Genomic DNA, 23,793 nt, shown 5'->3' with positions numbered 1-23,793 from the left:
CAAAGAATTTTATAATTTTTGAATTAAAGTTACAAGTCTAATATCAAACTTATTTATACGTTTCAAATTAAATTCATAAGTCTAACAGCATTTAAATTTATTTAGAGTTATTCATTTAAATATCTCATATTAAATCACAAATTAAATTTGTTGGATCAGCACAGAAGCAATATGGCCTGCCCACCTGTCCCATCCCTGAGGTAACTGATCAGAACTTAGGAACTTTATACAGTTACAGTTTCAAAAAGGATATTGACACTACTTACAGAATTTTTCCCTCAAGCCCTTGATTAAAATTCATTTTTACTGTAATGTGACTTTTTCTTTCTTTTTTTTTAGAGGAGTTTCGCTCTTGTTGCCCAGGTTGGAGTGCAATGGTGTGATCTTGGCTCACTGCAACCTCTGCCTCCTGGTTCAAGTGAGTCTTTTGCCTCAGCCACCCAAGTAGCTAAGATTACAGGCTCCCACCACTACTCTTGGCTAATGTTTTGTATTTTTAGTAGAGATGGGGTTTCACCATGTTAACCAGACTGGTCGCAAACTCCTGACCTCAGGTGATCCACCTACCTCAGCCTCCCAAACTGTTGGTATTACAGGCCTAAGCCACTGAGCCCGGCCTCTTCACACCTTTTAATTGCCATATTTAAATTGTTGAGATTCTGCACTCCTATCAGAATTACAATGCATTTCTTTACTACCTACCTCATTTGACATGAAACCTGTTATATATCTTTTTTATGAGTCTCACTGATTTTCTATGTTCATTTGTTGACAGAGATTACTCAATACATTAGATGTAATTCTAAGTATTACACTAGGCTGCCCTGCTGGGACTTCCAAAATTTGGAAGCAAAAATTTGGAAGAATTTGCTCACTTCAGCTTTCTGAAGTTGCATGAGTAAGTGAGCAGGAATTGCATAATTTGGCATCAGATTTATAGCAGCACCTTTTCTCATTCTTTTGGTGCTCTTCCTTCTTGCAAAGTAAAGGCTTAGTACTCTCTTGGCTAAATGTGGATTTGTATCTTGCCAAAAGATAACTCTTATAACAGTGTTGATTGCCCAACCAGCAACTCTTTATTTGCTCCTCCTAATGACCAGTGGATCGAAATGCCATTTAAACAAGCTAGATATCTGATTACTCAAAGTTGGGAGTTATCATATGCAATCTGCCATTGGAAGAGCAGATGGATTTTTTTCAGGCTGAAGAAAGTTTTAATTTTAAGAGCAATCTATCTCTCTGTTTCATTCCAGTAGAAGGAGACAGCATTTAAGTGATTACATTCTACTGAATTGTTTGGGATGAGAGAAATTAATGTTGATTCTTGTATTAGTCCATTCTCAAATTGCTATAAAATAAAATGAATTTTAAAATGCTGTAAGATAATGCCCGAGACTGGGTAATTCACAAAGAAAAGAGGTTTAATTTTCTCACAGTTCTGCAGGCTGTATAGGAGGTATAGCAGCTTCTGCTTCCGGGGAGGCTGCAGGAAACTTATAATCATGGTGGAAGGTGAAGGGGAAGCAGGCTTCTTCATATGGCAGGGGCAGGAGGAAGGTGGGGTGGGGAGGTGCCACACACTTTTAAACAACCAGATCTCATGAGAACTCACTCTCCCTACAGAGTACCAAGGGGAAAAATCTGCCCCCATGATCCAAACACCTCCCACTGGGCTCCACCTCCAACTTTGGGGATTGCAATTTGACATGAGATTTGAGTGAGGACACAGATCCAAACCATATCACTTGTATTATTCTGAAGATCAAATGGAATAATTCTTGTGTAAATACTTTGTAAATTTTAAAGTAGTGTGACATTTGTACAGTATTATCATTTAAATTCTAACATTTATTGAGCATTTACCATGGGCTGGGCATTGTACTGAGTGTTTACATGGCTTATAATATTAAATGCTGTGGTAGCCAAATCTCGTTGCTTAGTAGATCCAGCTGGATATCCACATGCGCATACAATCATGAGCTCTCCATATACAATTTATAAATCACAGGATATGGCATACCTTAATGAGCTATTAAAAAAGTAAGGTTTTTTTTTTCATTCTCTGAAAATGCTGTATCATTTGGTATGTCAGAATAATACTTTTAAAAAAAAACTAGGAAATGATGTAGAACGCTTTGTCCTCAAAGAGCTTACAATTTAGTGAAATGTCAATGTAAGGAATTATTTATATAATATTAAAGTGGATCACTTGAGGTCGGGAGTTCCAGACCAGCCTGACTAACATGAAGAAATCCAAATCCCATCTTTACTAAAAAAATACAAAATTAGCCGGGCGTGGTGGTGCATGCCTGTAATCCCAGCTATTCGGGAGGTTGAGGCAGGAGAATTACTTGAACCCGGGAGGCAGAGATTGCGGTGAGCCAAGATCGTACCATTGCCCTCCAGCGTGGTCAACAAGAGTGAAACTCCGTCTCAAAAAAGAAAGAAAGAAAGAAAGAAAACAGGAACCTCCTTAATGTTACGTGTGCTTTAAATTGCTTTCATGTGCTTTGTCTAGGTAAAGCAAATTTTCCATAAAAGAAAGCTTGGACAGAAAATATGACTGGTAAATCAGTCTTCTAAAAGCTGCTGGAGGTAAGGAAAAAAATTAGTAATATAATGCTGATGCTAAACTGCCCATCTAATTAATTCTGGGTAATATACTAACAATTTTTTGCTTTTTTTGGCAGAAGTTTTGCCCTTTTTCACTAATCCTATCTCAATTTATTTCAAGAAGATTTCTTTGGTTGGCTAGGCAAGAAAATGTTCCTTGCCTCTCTTATATAACTTAGTGTCTCCACTTAAATAAAATGCCTTAAGGAAAAAGCAATTGCAGAGGAGGTAGGAAGAAAGACAAGAACAAGGCTAAAAGAACTTGGTTTTAACAGGCATGTACACGAGAACCTTTACAGACTAAGAACTTCTAAGGGTGGGGTGGGGTCATCCTGGGATTAATGATGAAGGGAATCTGTCACCTTTGAGCATGAGTACTTTTTACCTGTGGCTTGGCAACAAAGAGGCTATTGTGCTTCAAAACAGATGCTCCAAACAACGACAGAGAAACCAGGCAAAGGGGGCCAGAGGGGTGGTTGCTTACTGAACATTTCGGTAACATTTTCAAAATAATTGGCTTAACTACACGCCCAAACTAAGTTGTGATTTCAAGGGCACCACAATTAACAGGGATTTATGTTAAAGTTCTGTAAATAGTTCTTTGTTCTCTCTTTCTTTCTTACAAATAGATCTCTAAGAGACAGACCCAGGGCCTGCAATATTATGGGTCAATACTTCATGAAACCGAAGGTACTCTTGATGCAAGGGTAGTAAGGGATGCTTGGAATCAGAAATATATAGTCATTCTGAGTATGATAGGAGAGATGAGGATATGCTATGAAGAACTAAATAAGAGTAAATTCTAAGAGTATTAAGTTCACGCTTCATATACTGCTCCAGATAAAGGCAGTTTAAAACCAGGCATCTGGAGCCAGGCTGCCTGAGTTTACTGCTCAGCTTTGCCACTTGGGTAAACGAACAAAACCACCTGTAATCTCACTACTTAAAAAAATACAAAGTATTTACAGTAAAGTATGAAAGCAAACCTATACTCCATTAACCATTCTACATTTAATATATATCCTTCTCAACTTTTCCCCAAAGTTATCACATCTGTATATAATGGACACATGCATAATGCCAGGAATACTGGTCTGCAATTAAAAACATCATTTAGTGATCTAACGTGAACCATGTAGTACATACACGTTCATCTTGTATGTACTGATCATCTTGTGTTACTGGATAGCAGTCCCAATCCAGACCCCAAGAGAAGATTCTTGGATCTCCTGCAAGAAAGAATTCAGGGGACCGGGAGCGGTGGCTCACTCCTGTAATCCCAGCACTTTGGGAGGCCGAGGCAGGTGGATCATGAGGTCAAGAGATCGAGACCATCCTGGTCAACATGGTGAAACCCCGTCTCTACTAAAAATACAAAAAAATTAGCTGGGAGTGGTGGCGCGTGCCTGTAATCCCAGCTACTCAGGGGCCTGAGGCAGGAGAATTGCCAGAACCCAGGAGGCGGAGGTTGCGGTGAGGCAAGATCGCGCCACTGCACTCCAGCCTGGGTAACAAATGCGAAACTCCGTCTCAAAAAGAAAAAGAAAAAAAAAAAAAGAAAAGAAAAGAAAGAATTCAGGAAGAACCCCTAGAGTAAAGTGAAAGCAAGTTCATTAGGAAAGTAAAGGAATAAAGAATGGCTATTCCCTAGGCAGAGAAGCCCTGAGGGCTGCTGGTTGTCCATTTTTATGGTTATTTCTTTTTAGATGCTAAATGAGGGGTGGGTTATTCATGCTTCCCCCTTTTAGACCGTGTAGGGTAACTTCTTGATGCGGCCATGGCATTTGTAAAGTGTCTTCTTCCTCACTTCTTCAATCGATATGATGGGAGTGTAGCATTGAGGACAACCAGAGGTCACTCTCGTCACAGCCTTGGTTTTGGTGGGTTTTAGCCAGCTTCTTTACTACAACCTGTTTTATCAGCAATGTCTTCTTGACCTGTATCTCACGCCGACCTCCTACCTCATCCTGTAACTTAGAACGCCTTGACCATCTGGGAATGCAGCCCAGGAGGTCTCAACCTCATTTTACCCAGCCCCTATTCAAGATGGAGTTGCTCTAGTTCAAATGCCTCTGACATTTGTATGTGCTAAGATGACTATAGTATTTTTTTGTCTTATTAACTATTGGTCTATTTAATAAACATCTATGTGTCCATTATTTTGCTATCATGGTAGTAGAGTGAATGTCCTTGTACACAAATACTAATTTTATTATTTCTGGAGGCTAAATTTCAACTGGGATGATAAAAGGTATGCACATTTAAAATTTTAATAGATACTACCATGTTCCCCAGTCATAAAAAAAATTTTAATAGATACTTCCATATTACTTTTTAAAAGATTGTGCAAGACTGGGCACAGTGACTCATACCTGTAATCCTAGCACTTTGGGAGGCTGAGGCAGTTAGATTGCTTGAGTTCAGGAGTTTGAGACCAGTCTGGGCAACATGGTGAAGTCCTGTCTCTAAAAATATACAAAAATTAGCAGGGTGTGGTGGCACATGACTGTTTTCCCAGCTACCTGAGAGGGTGAGGCAGGAGCATTGCTTGAACCTGGGATCTGAGATTGCCCCGCTGCACTCCAGCCTGGGTGACAAAGTGAGAAACTGTCTCAAAAAAAAAAAAAGGTTGTATCAATTTATGCTTGCAATAATATGTCAGAGAATTCTTCTTCCTCACTTCTTCAATCCATATGAATTCTTTTTCGCTTTTTATTATTATGGAAAATTTTAAAAACATAAAAATAGGAAATAGTCTAATGAGCTCCCATAAACCCAACATCTCATTTCAATAATAATCAAATTTATTTTTATTCCTTCTTGTTGAATTATTTTAAAGCAGATTTTAGACATGACACTTTCCCATGCAAAGCAGATATTTTATATCTTCAATTATTTATAATTCTGCTTTCTTCTAACAATGTATAAACATGACGATGTTTGCTCTCCTCCCATTCTTATCTCTCAGTGTGAGAAAATAAAAAACAGAACACTAAGTGGCTTCCTGTAAGACTTAGTTGGAAGATTAAACACATTTTACTTTTACTCCCAGAATTATTTTGAATTATTAGTAATCACTGGCTCTCAACACATGCTAATTTCTGATGTGGCTCTTTGATGCTGCTGTTCCCGTTAATGTAGAAACTGTTTATTGAATGAGAAATAAGCTCCCATTCTAGGATGAGATGCATCATTGAGGAGCAGCCCCCTGGTTTTGGTGACAGATGTCAGAACGCCTACTGAAGGACAATGCCCTGAGGATGCTGTGCTGTGGTGTGCATCCTGCTAGCTTGACACTGTTCCATGCTCGTAAAACCATCTGGGGCCCAGGAGTAACCAAACCATGATCCATAATAACAAACAAACAAAACGTCTGTTAGCATGACAGCCATCACAGGTCATTCCCTCCCCAGGGAAGTGATCCAGAGATTACCTCTCTTTCCATCAAGCAGGAGATGTTAGAGGGCATCAGAAATTGGGAAAAAAAAAAATGTTACCAAACCCTAGCACTTACCCAAAGTTGGTTCTGAACCACCCTTCAGTGGTTCAGAAAGATGTTAATGGAAAAGGGTCCCAATCCAGACCTCAGTGGCTTTTTTTTTTTTTTTTTAATAGAGATGAGGTCTCACTATGTTGACCAGGCTGGTCTTGAATTCCTGAGCTCAAGTGATTCTCTAATTTCTGGTGAGGCTGTGGAGAAATAGGAATGCTTTTACACTGTTGGTGAGAGTGTAAATTAGTTAAACCATTGTGGAAGACAGTATGGCGATTCCTCAAGGATCTAAAACCAGAAATACCATTTGACCCAGCAATCCCATTTCTGGGTATGTACCCAAAGGATTATAAATCATTCTACTATAAAGACATGTAGGTTTATTGCAGCACTATTTACAATAGGAAAGATTTGGAACCAACCCAAATGCCCATCAGTGATAGACTGGATAAAGAAAATGTGGCACATATATACCATGGAATACTATGCAGCCATAAAATGAGATCATGTCCTTTGCAGGGACATGGATGAAGCTGGAAGCCATCATTCTCAGCAAATCAACACAGGAACAGAAAACCAAACACTGCATGTTCTTGCTCATAAGTGGGAGTTGAACAATGAGAATACATTGATACAGGGAGGGGAACAACACACACTGGGGTCTGTCTTGGGGGAGAGGAGAGCATTAGGACAAATACCTAATACATGCCGGACTTAAAACCTAGATGATGGGTTGATAGGTACAGCAAACCACCATGGCACATGTATACCTACGTAACAAACCTGCACGTTCTGCACGTGTATCCTGGAACTTAAAGTAAAATGAAAAAAATTAAAAACAAAAAGAATACAGGGATTAAACATTCTGAATTTAATTGCCTAATTCAAGCTTCATACAATAACAGTAGAGATCTTTTTGAAATGTAAATCAGATTTTGTTATTTACTTGTTTGAAACCAGTCACAGGCTTACCATTCTTTTAAAATTTAGATATCCTCAAGGTAGCCTACAAGCCTGGTCTATCTTTTTCCTTCCTTCCTTCCTTCCTTCCTTCCTTTCTTCCTTCCTTTTTCCTTCCTTCCTTCCTTCTTTCCTTCCTTCCTTCCTTCCTTTCTTCTTTTCCTTCCTTCCTTCCCTCCTTCCCTCCTTCCTTTTGAGACAGAGTCTTGCTCTGTCACCCTGGCTGGGCTGCAATGGCTGGATTTCAGCTCACTGCAACCTCCATCTCCCAGGTTGAAGTGCTCCTGCTTCAGCTTCCTGATTATCTGGGATTACAGATGCCCACCAGCAAGCCTGGCTAACTTTTTTTGTATTTTTAGTAGAGATGGAGTTTCACCATGTTGGCCAGGCTGGTCTCGAACTTCTGACCTCAAATGATCCACCCACTTGGCCTCATAAAGTGCTGGGATTACAGACGTGAGCCATCGTGCCCAGCCTATCTTTTCATTTTCTTGCATGCCTTTCTCCATTTTGCTCAGTGTCCTTGAGCCACATTAGGCTACTTTCAGGCCCTCCCAAGCTTTAGTGTCTCCTCATTTTTTTGGTTTGGTCAACACTTCTCACCCTTCACAATAATTGTTCTTTATACTTCAGGCTTCAGTTTAAATGTCACTTACCAAGAGGTCTTCAGAGACATCTCATTTTAAATTAGGTTCCCTAGTTTTACTTTCTCTTTGTAACCTGAATGTTTCCTCCATAGCACTTATTCTTTAGTGATTATAATTATATCATTATAAATAGGTTTTAAATTGTAATGTTTCTCTGTCCCTACCCACTATTTCCTGGAAGCTTTCAAAGGATACATATCCATGCTTGTTCTCTCACCTCTCAAAATCCAGCACAACGCAGTGCCTTGCCTCTAGTATGCACATGGTACTCACAAGAACAAGAACAAAAACGAATACATAAGTAAAGTAACATTTAAGCTAAGACCAGAAGGATGATGACTAGGACTTAGCTAGGCAAAGGTTGTGTGTAGGAGGGAAGCATCGGGAAGACTTATTCTGCAAGGAACTTTTGGAAGCTTTGAAAGGAGGGAAAGTCCATCTGGAGTGAGCATCACAATAGTGAGATTAGAAATTTGCTTTTCTCTGCTTTGTGAAACACAGGAAATTTTTAAATTTTTTTGTAAAGGAATTTTGTTTTTCTGATACATTACTGTGTATAGTTATGAAGCCAGGATCATTAGAGGTGTAGAAAAATGAGCAAGATAAAAATCTCAGTGGAATTAGTATTGGGGTGATTCTATTATATGCAGGTGTTGGATAAGGTGACTCACTTTCAGCCTGTGATGTTTTGGCTCTGAGAAGTTTTAGAGAATGTAGAGTAGAAATCAGAATGACTAGGCTGCTGATAGGATCTGTTACTTTTGTTGAAGAAAAGAAATGCTATTATTTTCTGTTAGGAAAGTTGTTAGCAAATAAGGGATAATAACCTGCAAATAATCACTGACTAATCAGAATTTTAAAGAAAATATTTGGGAAACAAAATGTGAAAAAAGCCTCATAAACGAATTACATTGGGGGGTACCTTTTGCTAAAATATTTTACTTTTCACCTACCTCCAAATCTAAAAGGTCTATTTTTAGGCAATTATGTCATCATAAAAGTGAACACATATTTGAAGGCAAGTGGGACTGAATTTAAATGCCGGATCCATCACTTACTGTGAAACCATCAGGATTTTTTTGTAGTACAGCTATATATACCTATACTTGGATATTTCCTTAGTACAGGTATATATGCACAAGCATATTTTTAGTGAAATAAGGAAGAAATACTCTCAGCAATCAGTTCCCATGTCTGTAACTGGTTACACGGCCATAGTTGGTATGGATAACTACCTTCTTCTACTACCCATTCTGTATTCCCTTTCCCTTCAGCAAGCACCTCAGCTGGTCGTGGTTTTTTACCTGATGGAGTGACCTAAACTTTCATTCCTGAAGGGTCTGGGCCATTTGTAGTCCTGCCTGGATTGAGTTGTTGTGGTTTCCTATTAACTGTATTTACCGGGCAGGGTAATAGGAAGAGATGCTCTAAGGAACCGCCTGTATTCCAGACATACTCTGTATTCCTTACCTCCACTGTGGAGTAGTAGGCTGATTTCATCTTGATAGTCGGGGTCACTCACCTCAACTAACACTGTACCTCCCTTCTTAACCTGTATACTTAGAGGTAGGAGGAGCGTGGCCAGGTGGCAACCTTAACTTCCCAGTTCCGTAGTCATTGTGGTGGCAGCATTCCTCCCTCTGCAAATAAGACCTCTATTCCAGCAGAACATAATGTCGCAGGAATGGGAAGCAAGCATTTTTCTAGCCAGGTAGCTAGGGGTAATTGTGAGTGGTGTCACATCCACTTCCAACCCTTAATTCCTGGACCCATGAATCCTGGCTCTGAGAGAAACAGTACTGTGATGGCTAATATTATTTGTCAACTTGATTGGATGGAGGGATGCCTAGATGGCTGCTAAAGTATTGTTCCTGGGTGTGTATGTGTGGGTGTTGACAGAGGAGATTGACATTTGAGTTAGTGAGCTGGGAGAGGAAGACCCATCTTCAGTGTGGGTGGGCACCATCCAATTGGCTGCCAGCACAGCAAAAACAAAGCAGGAGAAAGAAGGTGGGATAACTTTGCCTGTTGGATGCTTCTTCCTGCTGCTCCTGCCCCTGGACATCAGACTCTAGGTTCTTTAGCCTTTGAACTCTTGGACTTACACCAGTAGTTTGCCAGAGGCTCTTGGGCCTTCAGCCACAGACTAAAGGCTGCACTGTCAGCTTCCCTGGCTTTGAGACTTTTGGACTCAGACAGAGCCACTACTGGCTTCTTTCTTCCCCAGCATGCAGGCAGCCTATCGTGGGACTTTGCCTTGTGATTGTGCGAATCAATTCTCCCTAATAAATTCCCTTTCATGTATACGTATGTCCTATTAGTCCTGTCCCTCTGGAGAACACTGACTAATACAAGTGCCATATATTGGATGGTAATTCAGAGCATACACAGATCTCAGGAGAACTTTGCCCCCGTCCTGCAAAGTATTGTAACCTAGTTGGTATTGCAACTGGGACTCTAAAAGGCCATTCCACCATTTTATATCAGGCCAGCTGCTTCAGGATAATGGGGAACATGGTAAGAACAATGAATTCCATAAGCATGAGCCCCCTGCTGTATTGTTTTGGCTGTGAAGTGCCTTGGTCAGAGGCAACGCTGTCTGGAATACCATGGAAGTGGATAAGGCATTCAATGAGCCCATGAATTTTAGTCTTGGCAGAAGCACTGGATGCAGGAAAGGCAAATCCATATCTGGAGTGTCTAATCTAGTAAGGACAAACTGCTGCCCTTTCCATGATGGAAGAAGTCCAATGTAATCAAACTGCCACCAAGTAGCTGGCTGATCACCCTGAGGAATGGTGCCACATCACGGGCTCAGTGCTCTTCCCTGCTGCTGGCAGATTGGGCACTCAGGAGTGGCCATAGCCAGGTCAGCCTTGGTGATTGGAAGTCCATGTTGCTCACTCATGCATAACCTCCATCCCTGTCACTTTGTTCATGAGCCCATTGGGCAATGATGGGGTAGTTGGGGAAAGAGGCTGAGTGGTGTCCCCAGAGCATGTCATCCTATCCATCTGATTATTAAAATCCTCCTCTGCTGAGGTCACTCTTTGGTGAGCATTCACATGGGACACAAATATCTTCACAGTTTCTGACCACTCAGACAGGACCATCTGCATACACCTTCCCCAAATTTCTTTGTCATCAATTTCTAGTCATGCTCCTTCCACATTCCTGATCATTTAGCCAAACCATTGACTACAGCACATGAGTTTATATAAATGCATGTCTGGCCATTTCTCCTTCCAAGAAAAGTTCACAACCAGGTGTACTGCTCAAAGTTCTGCCCACTGGGAAGAGAGAGTTTCCTTCATCACTGTCTTACGGACATCTCAGAAAGGGGCTGTGGTGTGTCAGTTGTCCACTTTCAGGTGGTGTCTGCATATCATGCTGAACCATCTGTAAACCAGGCCCCGGTCTTCTCTTCCTCTGTCAACTGGCCATAGGGAATTCCCCATGAGGCCATCAGCACAGGCTGAGGGAGACAAGACAGGGTGGCAGGAGTGGTGACCATAGGCATTTAAGCCACTTCTTCATGTAACTTACTTATGCCTTCAGGACCTGCTTGAGCCCAATCACATATTTACCACTTTCATTTGATGATGGAATGCTGCTGTGATAGACAGTTCAGGTTGCATGGTGACTTGATGACCCATAGTCAAATGTTCAGTTTCCACTAAAGCCCAGTAACAGGTCAAGAGCTGTCAAGGATCTAGAGCTAGAAATACCATTTGACCCAGCAATCCTATTACTGGGTATATACCCAAAGGATTATAAATCATTCTAGTACAAAGACACATGCACTTGTATGTTTATTGCAGCACTATTTACAATAACAAAGACTTGAAGCCAACCTAAACGCCCATCAATGATAGACTAGAACCAGAAATACCATTTGACCCAGCAATCCCAATACTGGGTATGTATCCAAAGGATTACAAATCATTCTACTGTAAAGATACATGCACACATATGTTTATGGCAGCACTGTTTACAATAGGAAAAACTTGGAACCAACCCAAATGCCCCTCAGTGATAGACTGGATAAAGAAAATGTAGCACATATACACCATGGAATACTATGCAGCCATAAAAATGAGTTCATGCCTTTTGCATGGACATAGATGAAGCTGGAAGCCATCATTCTCAGCAAATCAACACAGGAACAGAAAACCAAACATCACATGTTCTCACTCACAAGTGGGAGTTGAACAATGCGATCACATAGACACACCGGAGCCTGTTGGGGGTTTGGGGGCAAGGGGAAGGAGAGCATTAGGACAAATACCTAATGCATGTGGGGCTTAAAACCTAGATGATGGGTTGATAGGTGCAGCAAACCACCATGGCACACGTATACCTATGTGACACACCTGCATGTCTGCACACTTATCCCAGAACTTGAAGTAAAATTAAAAGAAAAAAAAGAAGTGGAGTCCTTAGCATTAGTCTAATCATATGAGAGAGCCAACTCCAGAAACCACAAAACCAACTAAGGAAATTCATCCTTAAAATTCCGTTCCTCTAGAACCACTCCTGGTACCAACATCTCTTTTAGAGTTCTTCAGAGGGACAAAACCAATGGGATATATGTATATAGGAAACAATTTATTAGGGAAAATTGGCTTACACAACCACAAGGTGAAGTCCCATAATAGGCCACCTACAAGCTGAGGAAAGAGAAAAGCTGGTAGTGGCTCAATCCAAGTTCACAAGTCTCAAAACCAGGGAAACTGACAGTACAGCCTTCGGTCTGTGCCTGAAGACCCAGTAGTCCCCGGAAAGCTGCTGGCGCATGTCCCAGAGTCCAGAGGCTGAAGAATCTGGAGTTTAATATCCAAAGACAGGAAGAACAAAAGCAATAATTCGACATGGGAAGAAAAAGACAGCCAGAAGACTCAGCAAGCAAACTTGTATTTTTAGTAGAGAAGGGGTTTTGCTATGTTGGCCAGGCTGATGTTGAATGCCTGGCCTCAATTGATCCACCCACCTTGGTCTCCCAAAGTGCTGAGATTACAGGCGTGAGTCACTGCGTCTGGCATATTGTTGACATTTTCAACTATATTTTGTAATTCCTTCTATGAATTTTTCATTTCCAGAAGTTCTTTTTTTTCTATCACTTTGGTAAATTTTTCATTTATATCCTGAAATGATTTTCTGATTTTTTTTTTTTGTATTGGTTTTAGATTTCTCTTGGATCTCATTAGGCTTGTTTAAAATAAATATTTTGAATTCTTTATTTCATATTTCTAAAATTTCATTTGGAAAAACAAAAACTGAAAAAGCATAAAACAAACCAAAAAAATTTTGGTTTTGATTAAAATACACTGTTGGAGAGTTACTGTGATACTTTGGGGGTGCCGTAACACTCTGTTTTTTCATACTTCCAGAATTTTTTTTTTTTTTTTTTGAGACGGAGTTTCACTCTTGTTACCCAGGCTGGAGTGCAATGGCGCGATCTCGGCTCACTGCAACCTCTGCCTCCTAGGTTCAGGCAATTCTCCTGCCTCAGCCTCCTGAGTAGCTGGGATTACAGGCATGCGCCACCATGCCCAGCTAATTTTTGTATTTTTAGTAGAGACAGGGTTTCACCATGTTGACCAGAATGGTCTCGATCTCTTGACCTTGTGATCCACCCGCCTCGGCCTCCCAAAGTGCTGGGATTACAGGCTTGAGCCACCGCGCCTGGCCCATACTTCCAGAATTTTTATGCTGGCTCCTTCTCATCTGGAGAATTTCATGTCTCTGTTATTTTTGAATTTACTGTCGTTTGGACGCGACTCCTTTTTATTCTCCTTGAGTATATGACTGTAATGTACACAGAGCAGGGTTGTTTAGCTTTGCTTCTGAGTGGTTTCAGTGGCAAAAATGCTGTATAAATTCCTTCTTTATTGATAGCCTTAGTGTGTTGACTTTATCAAATGCTAGTGGTAGTAGTTGTATACTGGGCATGTGAGCAGGCTCATGGCCTCCTGCAGAGCTGGAGTTGCGGAGGGCTTGAGAAACTTATCTCATTCCCAAGCACTGTGCACTTGTGTCAGCAGATTTTGTATTGGAATGTGTAGTTCAACCTCCAGGTCAGTCGCTGATACTTGCAGGTAATAGCTAGCTGCAGCAGTAGCAGTAGGAATTATGCTTTGTTCACTGGGAGATCTTTGTTTACTGGGAGAAGCTCTCTGGTGCTTCTGACAGTGGACTGGTCTGTGAAAGCACAGTGGCCTGGGCTTCATGCTCATCCTCAGGGAGGTGAAGGTGAAGCTGGGTACAGCTGGACCAGGCAGGCCTACCCTCTGGTCCCCTAATGGTGGGTGCAAGCACCAGCCGTGACAAAGGTGGCAGAGGAGTCATTGGGCCCCTGGTGAAACACATTGAGCTCTCTGCAGGGCAGATAGGGGTTATCTGAGTACCATGGCCTCATCATGCAGCCATGTTATCTATTTCCCTGCCATGTTTCCATCCAGGTGCTCTGGTTACTTAGTTTGGTCAGACACAGCTGTTTATTATTAGGCTGCAATGTAGCACAGAAGTGTAGGAGATGCCTACCTTGTGGCTCAACACTAAGCCTCTGTGCCATCTGGAAGTGGCTGCAGTGTGGTTTTCCCCACAGTACCAAACACACAGCTCCTTGGCCTTCCCGTTCTCCTTCACAGCCCTGTGCAGAGAGGGAGGGGTTCTGCCTTTCTTGCTAATCTGGGCCCAGAGGTCACACTGCCCGTGGGGATCCAGTCTCCCCTCACGGGCCCAGACAAGCTGTCCCCCTGCTTGCTTGTGGCAACTTCCAGTGGGCAGCAACTGCCGTGTCAGCAGTGGTGAGCAAAGAGAGGAGTCTCCTTCTCTATGTCAGGCTCGAGTACTGAGGCTGCTCAGCTGGTGAAATGGGATTTCACTTACTTGCAGAGCCCATCACAGAGTGTGTCTGCTGGAAGCAGAGCTGCAAATCACAGCCCCAAGCAGGGAATTTTGGGTACTGGGAAACATACACTTTGGTTTCCTTTGTCCCAAAAGCTGTCCTGATGGTGTGCTGCACTTTCCCTTCCATTAGGAATCGTGCTCCCCTGAAGGTTAGATGACTGGGAACCCACCCTGAAGCTCCCTACTACCGTGCCATTACCGCCCTCCTAGTGTGCTAGCGAATGTCTATGGGAACTCCCAAGACATGGAAACAAAAGGGCTGAGGTTCCCTGGGCAGAATTCAGTCCCCCAACAGCTGTGTCCCTACAATGGTGCCCCATTGCAGATACTCGAGTCTGGGGAAAGGGCAAGTGCTGCTGCTTAAGATCACTGTCTAATGTAATGCCCTCAAGAATGTAATGCCCTCCATCATCGCCCTGACCAGTGTCTGGGATCATGAGGGCAGAGGAGCTCTCCTGCAGTTTATATACCAGCAGTCTGCCATAGAGGTGAGGGGAGCCCAAACACTCCCACTTACCCTTTCCACAACGCCAGGTCCCTCTGGGAATCCAGCCAATATCTGATGGCCCAACTTGGACTCTCACTTCCTTCTTTTTGTGTGCGTCAGTTTTTTCCCATAGCTCTCCATTAGGTTCTGGTACTCCCTCCTTGATATTCTATTCAAGTTACTATCATCTATTTGTAATTTTGGTTCTTCTTTCTGAGGAGAACTGGCAACTAATATTTCTAGCCAGTCATCTTGAACCTGTCTCCAATTTTCTTTTTCTTACAGTTCATGCTTTTGATGTATCTAAGAAAAAAAATTTTTCAATAGCCCAAAGACATGCACATTTTCTCAAAATATTTTACTTCAAGAATTTTTAGTTTATGTTTAATTAGTCTTATGTTGAGGGTTAAGATAAATTTTGAGTTAATTTTTGTGTATTGTGTGAGTTAATAGTCTAAATTCACTGTTTACATGTGTAGATTTTAATTATTAAAAAGATTATCCCTTCTCTGTTGAATTAGTTTTAACCAATAGACAGAAAATATTTATGTTTGGACTCTGAACTTAGTTTAATTGATCTATATGTCTCTCTGCATGCCAACCACACTGCCTTGATTACAGTAGCTTTATAGAGAGTTTTGGAATCGGGTAGTATGAGTGTTGCTTTGTTTTCGAGATTATTTTGCTATACTGGGATCCTTTGCATTTTTGTAAACATTTTGGGATCAGCTTGTCAACATCTGTAAAATAGTTTGCTAGAATTTTGATACGGATTTGTGTCAAATATGTAGATCAATTTGAGGAGAATAGCCATGCTGATATTATTGTCTTCCAGTTGATGAACATGGTATATATCTCTCCATTTATGTAGATATTTAATTTTTCTGAGCAATGTTTGCATTTTTTGTGTACAAGTCTTGTGCTTCTTTTATTAAATGTATTCATTTTTATTTGTTTGTTTTTGAAGCGGATTCTCACTCTGTTGCCCAGGCTGGAGGGCAGTGGCATAATCATGGTTCACTGCAACCTCCACCTCCCAGGTTCAAGTGATTCTCCTGCCTCAGCTTCCCCAGTTGCTGGGATTCCAGGAGAGCACAACCACACCTGGCTAATTTTCATATTTTTACTAGACATGGGTTTCACCATATTGGTCAGGCTAGTCTTGAACTCCTGACCCCAAGTGATCTACCTGCTTTGGCCTCCCAAAGTGCTGGGATTACAGGTGTGAGCCACTGTGCCTGGCCAAATGTATTCTTAAGTATTTGTTTTTTTGTACCACTGTGAATGGAATTAAAAAAAAACTGTATTTTTGGGTTTATATCTAGAATTTAGAAGTATAATTAATTTTTGTATATTGAAATTTTGTTCTGCAACATTGCTGAACTTAGTTTTGTAGTTTTGTTGGTGGATTCTTTGGAATTTTCTACTTACACAATCATATTGCCTATGAATAAGGCTTTTTAAATTTCTTTCTTTCCCATTCATATAAACAAGATGATGCACCATGACCAGGTGGTATTTCAACCCAATTGGGTTAAATAAGGATTTAACCCAATCTTTATGTATTTTATTTATTGATTCATTTATTTATTTTTTTCCTTCCAGGTTACCCTTGCTAGAATTTCCAGTACAATGATAAATAGGAGTGATGACAGCAGTCATCCTTGCCTTATTCCCTATAGCATAGTAGGGGGAAAGCATTCAGTCTTTCATCAAGTATGGTGTCAGCTTTAGGTTTTTCGTGACTTTCTTTTATCAGGGCAAGGAAGTTTCTTTTTATTTCCTATTTGTTGATAGTTTTCTTTTAAAATCACAGATGGATCTCGGATTTTGTCAAGTGATGTTAATGCATTTATTTATTTATTAATTTTTTAAGAGACAGGGTCTCTCTATGTTGCCCAGGCTGGAGTGCAGTGGCTATTCACAGGCGATCCCACTGCTGATCAGCATGGGAGTTTTGACCCGCTCTGTTTCTGACCTGGGCTGGTTCACCCCTCTTTAGGCAACCTCGTGGTCCCCTGCTCCCGGGAGGTCACCATATTGATGCTGAACTTAGTGCGGACACCTGATCGGCATAGCGCTCTACAGCCCAGAACTCCTGGACTCAAGCGATACTCCAGCCTCAGCCTCCTGAGTAGCTGGGACTACAGGCATGCGCCACCGTGCCTGGCTTCATGCATTTATTAAGAAGATTGTGTGTGTGCATTTTTAATTCTAATTAGTAAGGTATCATACGAATTAATATTTGGATGTTAAACCAATCTTGCATTTGGGTTTAAATACCACTTGGTTATGATGCATTATCTTTTTTTAAAATATATGTTCTTGGATTTTGTTTACTAATATTTTGTTGAAGATTTTGTGTGCATATTCATGAAAAATATTGGTCTGCAGTGTTCATGTGATATCTTTGTCTTGCTTTGCTATTAGAGTAATATTGACTTCTCACAATATGTTGGAAAGCTTCTCCTGTCTTGTGAAAGAGTTTATGAGGGATTATATTCTTTCTTCTTTAAATCTCTGGTTGAATTCACCACCGAGGCTGTCTGTGGTTGAGCTTTATTTTGGTGGGAAGGTTTTAATTTACAAATTCAGTTTCTTTATTACTGTGGATACATTCATATTTTCTATTGAGTCCATTTTGGTAATTTTTTTCAAATATTTTTCCCTCTAAGTTATTTGTTTTCTTTTATTTTTATTTATTTATTTTTTAATTTGAGACACAGTGTCACTCTGTCATCCAGTCTGGAGTGCAGTGGTGCAATCTAAGCTCACTACAACATCCACCTCCCAGGCTCAAGTGATTCTCATGCCTCAGCCTCCCAAGTAGCTGGGATTACAGAAATGCACCACACCCAGCTAATTTTTGTATTTTTTGTAGAGACAGGGTTTCACCATCTTGCCCAGGCTGGTCTTGAACTCCTGGCCTCAAGTGACCTGCCTGCTTCGGATTCCCAAAGTGTTGGGATTACAAGTGTGAGCCACTGCACCAGGTCTAAGTTAATTTGTTGTCATAAAATAATTTACAGTATTTCCCTATTATCATTAATGATGTCTCCTCTTTCCTTTCTGATTTGGTCATTTGTGTGTTCTTTTTTCTTGGTCACTTTTTCTTCTCTTCTAATATGAAGCAAGTACCTCACATATTGAACTGTCTGACCTTTTTTTTTTATTTTCTAGAATAATTTGTTAAGATGTGATGTTGTATTTTAAATGTTTGGTAGAATTTATCAGTGAGGCCCCTTAGACCTGGGCTTTTCATCGTGTAAAGATTTTTACTTACTATAGTTTCCTCACTTGTTAGATTTATTTAGCTTTTCTATTTTCTTTCTAATAAGTTGTGATAAATTTAAATTGTGATCACATAAGTTGTGACATATAATGCTTGCTTTCTCTCCCTCTTTCCCTTTCTTTTCTTCTTTCTTTTTTCTTCTCCCACCCTTTCCCTCCCCTCCCCTCCCTCCCCTTCCTCCCCTCCCTCCCCTTCCTCCCCTCCCCACCCCTCCTCTCCTTTCCTTTTGCTCTGTTGCCCAGGCTAGAGTGCTGTCGTGTGATCATAGCTCACTCCTTCTCAGCCTCAAAAGGATCTTCCCACCTCAGCCTCCTGTGTTGCTGGGACTGCACGTGTAAGCCACCAGGCCTGGCTAATTTTTTAATTTTTTGAGGAGTTGGGATCTCATTATGTTGCCACGGTTGGTCTCAAACTCCTCGGCTCTAGTGATCCTCTCATCTCAGCCTCTCAAAGTGCTGGGGTTACAGGCAAGAGCCACCATGCCTGCCCAGTATTTTCATTTTATTCAGCTCAAAATATTTTCTAATTTCCCTTGTGATTTATTATTTGATTCATAGGTTATTCAGAGGTACATTTTAAAATTTCTAAATATCTGTAGATTTCCCATATTTTCTCTTGTTTTTGACTTCTTATTTAATTGGTTTATGGTCAGATAATGTATTTTGTATGATATCAGTTCTTTCTATTCTCATTTTTATTTTTAGAGATGATGTCTTTCTTTCTGAGTTGCCCAGGCTGGAGTGCAATGGCTATTCATAGATTCTATCATCATAGTGCACTACAGCCTCGAACTTCTGGTCTCAAGTGATCCTCCCACATCAGCCTCTTGAGTAGCTGGGACTACAGGTGTGTGCCACTGTGCCTGGCCGATATCAATTACTTTAAATTAACTGAGACTTGCTTTGTGAGCTAACATATGGTCTGTCCTGGTAAATGTTCCATGTGCACTTAAGCATCATTCTGCTGTTGTTGGCTGCAGTGTACTATAAATATCAGGTCAAGATTGTTGGCAGTATTATCCTGATCTTCTATACCCATGTTGATTTTTCTATCTAGTTGCTGTATTCATTTTTGAGTAAGATTTTGAATCCTCCATTATTACTTTTGAAGTGCCTCTTTTTCCCTTCAATTCTTTAAATTTATATACTTTTAGGGTCAGTTGTTATAAGTTTATGTTTATAATTGTTATATGTTTCTGACGAATTTATACTTTTATCATTATAAAATGCTACTCATTGTCTTTAGTAATACTTTTTGTCTTAAACTCTGTTCTGTATGGTATTAGCATACCCACTCCACATCTCTTGTGGCTATTAATTGTATATATGGTATTTTTTTAAAATTCTTTATTCTTTTACTTTGTTTCTTTTTTTTTTTTTTTTTGAGATGGAGTCTTGCTCTGTTGTCCAGGCTGGAGTGCAGTGGCAAAGTCTTCATTCACTGCAACCTCCGCCTCCTGGTTTAAAGCAATTCTCCTGCCTCAGCCTCCTGATTAGCTGGGATTACTAGCATGTGCCACCAGACCCGGCTAATTCATTATTATTATTATTATTTTGTATTTTTAGTAGAGACAGGGTTTCACCAGGTTGGCCAGGTTGGTCTTGAATTCCTGACCTCAGGTGATCCACCTGCCTAGGCCTCCCTTATGGGCAGCATACAATTGGATCTCTCTCTCTCTCTTTCTCCCCTGTCTGTCATTTTGTACCATTGGAATGTTGGTTAACTTTTGTTTATAAAATGCAGAAATTATTTCTTTCTTTCTTTCTTTCTTTCTTTCTTTTTTAAAGATGGGGTTTCACCATGATGACCATGCTGGTCTTGAACTCCTGACCTCAGGTGATCCACCCACCTTGGCCTCCCAAAGTGCTAGGATTAAAGGCATGAGCCACCTCGCCAGGCTAGAAATTATTAATTTCAAAGAGTCATTGTGAAGATTAAATTGGATTGTTAGAAGACTTGTTAAAACAATGATTGCTGGGCTTTACCTCCAGTATTTGAGTAAGCCTGAGGTGGGGCTGAGAATTTTCATTTCTAACAAGTAGCCTGCTGATTATGTAGGTGTGCTAGTAGCCACACTTTTGAGAATCATGGAAATAAGATGATACATTAAAATAGCTAATGCAGTTCTAGGTACCTCATAATTCTTGCTTCTATTCTATTACTATTCTATTACTCAAAAGTCGTTCATTCTTTGAAAAACATACCCTGTTGTCATAGTTTTGGGGTTGGCTCTGATGTTTTTATTGATCTTTTTGGGGTTTATTAAAAACAAATAAGCCTGTTTATAAAGAAATTATAAACACACCAATTGCGAAAGATAAAATTTGTGAAAGATCAATTTTTATCTCTTCTGGTTTAAGACATTCATATAACTTAAGCTCTATAATTCTTGATATAAGATCATATAACTAAAATTAATGTTCTTATAGAAGATAAATCTAAATTAATTAATCATAAAATAGGAAAACATTTTAATTGAAGGGAAAATAATGGTACCAAATACAACAAAGATTGGTGCTAAATTGTCTCAAAAGTGCTAATACGCACATTTGATATTTTTACCTTGAAAATACCGTGAAATTAATATTATTTAATGTTTGATATAATTAATTCACATTCAAAGAATGATACATTTGTATAAACCTGAACTTTTTATCGCCCAGAGCTGGGGAATTTCCAAACTTTTACATGCAAACTGTTTTTAAAGAAAAAGATAAATCTCCCTTTAATCCAATGTCTTTGATAGGTTATAAGGAGTTCACTATTTAAAAAAACAGTTTAAAAAATAAATAAATGAAGATATTGGATTAAATACATTATTTTCTTGTTACAAGTTGGTGCAGAGCCTTTTCATTTTTTTGTTTCATTTTAAATATTAATCTATAGAAACAGTGATTCTGCAAGAGAGCATTTTTTTGCTGGTTGGTTTCTCAAATGTGAAAATGAATGTAAAAAATAACGTCAGTGTCTACAAAGTATGATAGTGATGTTTGTTATTTTAAAGTAGAATTTATCTAAAATTGAGGTTATAATAATTAGTTCTACTGTATACACTTAATATACAGTCATGTGTTGCTGAATGGCAGGGATACATCCTGAGAAATGTGTTGTTAGGTGATTTTGTCATGCAGACATCAATCATAGAGTGTACTTACACAAACTTAGATGGCATAGACTATTACACACCTAGGCTACGTGGCATAGCCTATTGCTCCTAGGCTACAAATCTGTATAGTATGTCACTGAACTGAATACTATAGGCAATTATAACACAATGTAAGTATTTGTGTATCTAAACACAGAAAGGGTACAGTAAAAATATGATATAAACGTTTAAAAATGGTAGAACTGTGTAGGGCACTTACCATAAATAGAGCTTACTAGACTAGAAGTCGCTGGATGTGTTAGGCCATTATTTCATTGCTATAATGAAATACCTGAGACCGGGTGCAGTGGCTCACAGCTGTAATCCCAGCATTTTGGGAGGCCAAGACGGGTGGATCACTTGAGGTCGGGAGTTCAAGACCAGCCTGGCCAACAGGGTGAAACCCTGTCTCTACTAAAAATACAAAAAATTAGCCAGCAGTGGTGGCATGTGCCTGTAATGCCAGCTACTCAGGAGGCTGAGGCAGGAGGATCACTGGAACCTAGAAGGCTGAGGTTGCAGTGAGCTGAGATAACACCTCTGCACTGTAGCCTGGTCAACAGAGGAGACTCCATTTCAAAAAAAAAAAAAAAAAAAAGAAAAAGAAAAACCCGAGACTGGGTAATTTATAAAGAAAAGAGGTTCAATTGGCTCTCAGTTCTGCAGGCTATAGAGGAAGCACGGTACTGGGCATCTGCTTGGCCTCAGGAAGCTTACAATCATGGTGGAAGGCAAAGGGGGAGCCAGTGTATTATATGGCAAAAATGGGAGCAAGAGACAGTGGTGGGGGGTGGGAGGAAAATGTTCCACACACTTTATTTTTGTACATTTTATTTATTTATATACAGGCAGGGTCTTGCTTGGTTCCCCAGAATGGAGTACAGTGGGATGATCTTGGCTCACTGAAGTCAGACCTTCTAGGCTCAGGTAATTCCCCCACCTGAGCCTCTCGAGTAGTTGGGACTACAGGTGTGCAGCACCAAGCCTGGCTATTTTGTTTGATTTTTGTAGACAGGGTATTGCCATGTTGCCCAGGCTGGTATCAAACTCCTGAGCTCAAGCCATCTGCCCAACTCAGCCTCCCAAAGTGTTGGGATTACAGGCGTGAGCCACAGCTCTCTGCAGCCACACACTTCTCAACAACCAGATCTCATGAAAACTCACTCACTATTGCAAGGACAGCACCAAGCCATGAGAGAACTGCTTCTAAGACCCAGTCACTTCCCACCAGACCCCACCTCCAACATTGGGAATTAAAATTCAACATGAGATTTAGAGGGGAAAACATTCAGATTATATCACTGGGTGAGTCAATGAGTGAGTGGTGTGTGAATGTAAGGGCCTAGGACATCACTGTAAGTTATTATAGACTTTATAAACAGTGTACACTTAAGCTACACTAAATTTGTAAAAGTAATTGTGCTACAACTTTACAACTATATAAGTTGTATAAAGTTATAACTTTACAACTTTACAACAAATAATAATTGTGCTAGACATCACTAGGTGATAGGATTTTTTCAGCTCTGTTATAATCTTATAAGACTACTGTTGTATATGCGGTTCATCATTGACCAAAATGTCATTATGTAGCTCGTGACTTCATTTCTGTATCAGATTCCTATTACTATTCCTGTATTACTAATATTATTTTCAAGAGACTCAGAGGTGAAGCACACAGATTTATGAGTTAGAATTACCTGCTAAAACCTTACTCTACCATTCCCTAATTGTGTGGCTTTGGGCAGTTAACCTCTCTCTCTGTGCCTCATTTCCCTATATGTAAAATAAGGATAAAATAGAACCCAGTTTGTAAGGTTGTTGCGAGGATTAAATGAACTAATTTAGGTATGTATACTACTTAAAACTGTGTCTACATTTTTTGGCAAGCACTCTCTAAGTCTCAGCTATTATCGTTGCGGCAAAAACAGCAATATAGTAGTTCCCCCTCTGTGCAGTTTTGCTTTCTGCAGTTTATTATCTGTGATCAACTGCAGTCTGAAAATATTAAATGGAAAATTGTAGAAATAATAAATTCTTTGGTCTTAAATTGCACACCCTTCTGAGTAGTGTGATGAAATCTTATGCTATTCCTGCTGATGTGAATCATCCCTTTCTCCAGCATATCCACACTGCAGATGCAACTGGCTGCTTGCCTGTTATCTGCTTTAGCCCTCTCAGTTAGCAGATTGACTGACACAGTATCACAGTTGTTGTATTCAAGTAACTCTTATTTTGCTTAAT

The sequence above is a fragment of the Aotus nancymaae genome, unplaced genomic scaffold, assembly GCF_030222135.1.
Source record: "Aotus nancymaae isolate 86718 unplaced genomic scaffold, 86718_ANA_hifiasm-v0.15.2.pri h1tg000006l, whole genome shotgun sequence".
NCBI lineage: Eukaryota > Metazoa > Chordata > Mammalia > Primates > Aotidae > Aotus > Aotus nancymaae.
Note: the sequence above shows the minus strand (reverse complement) of the source record.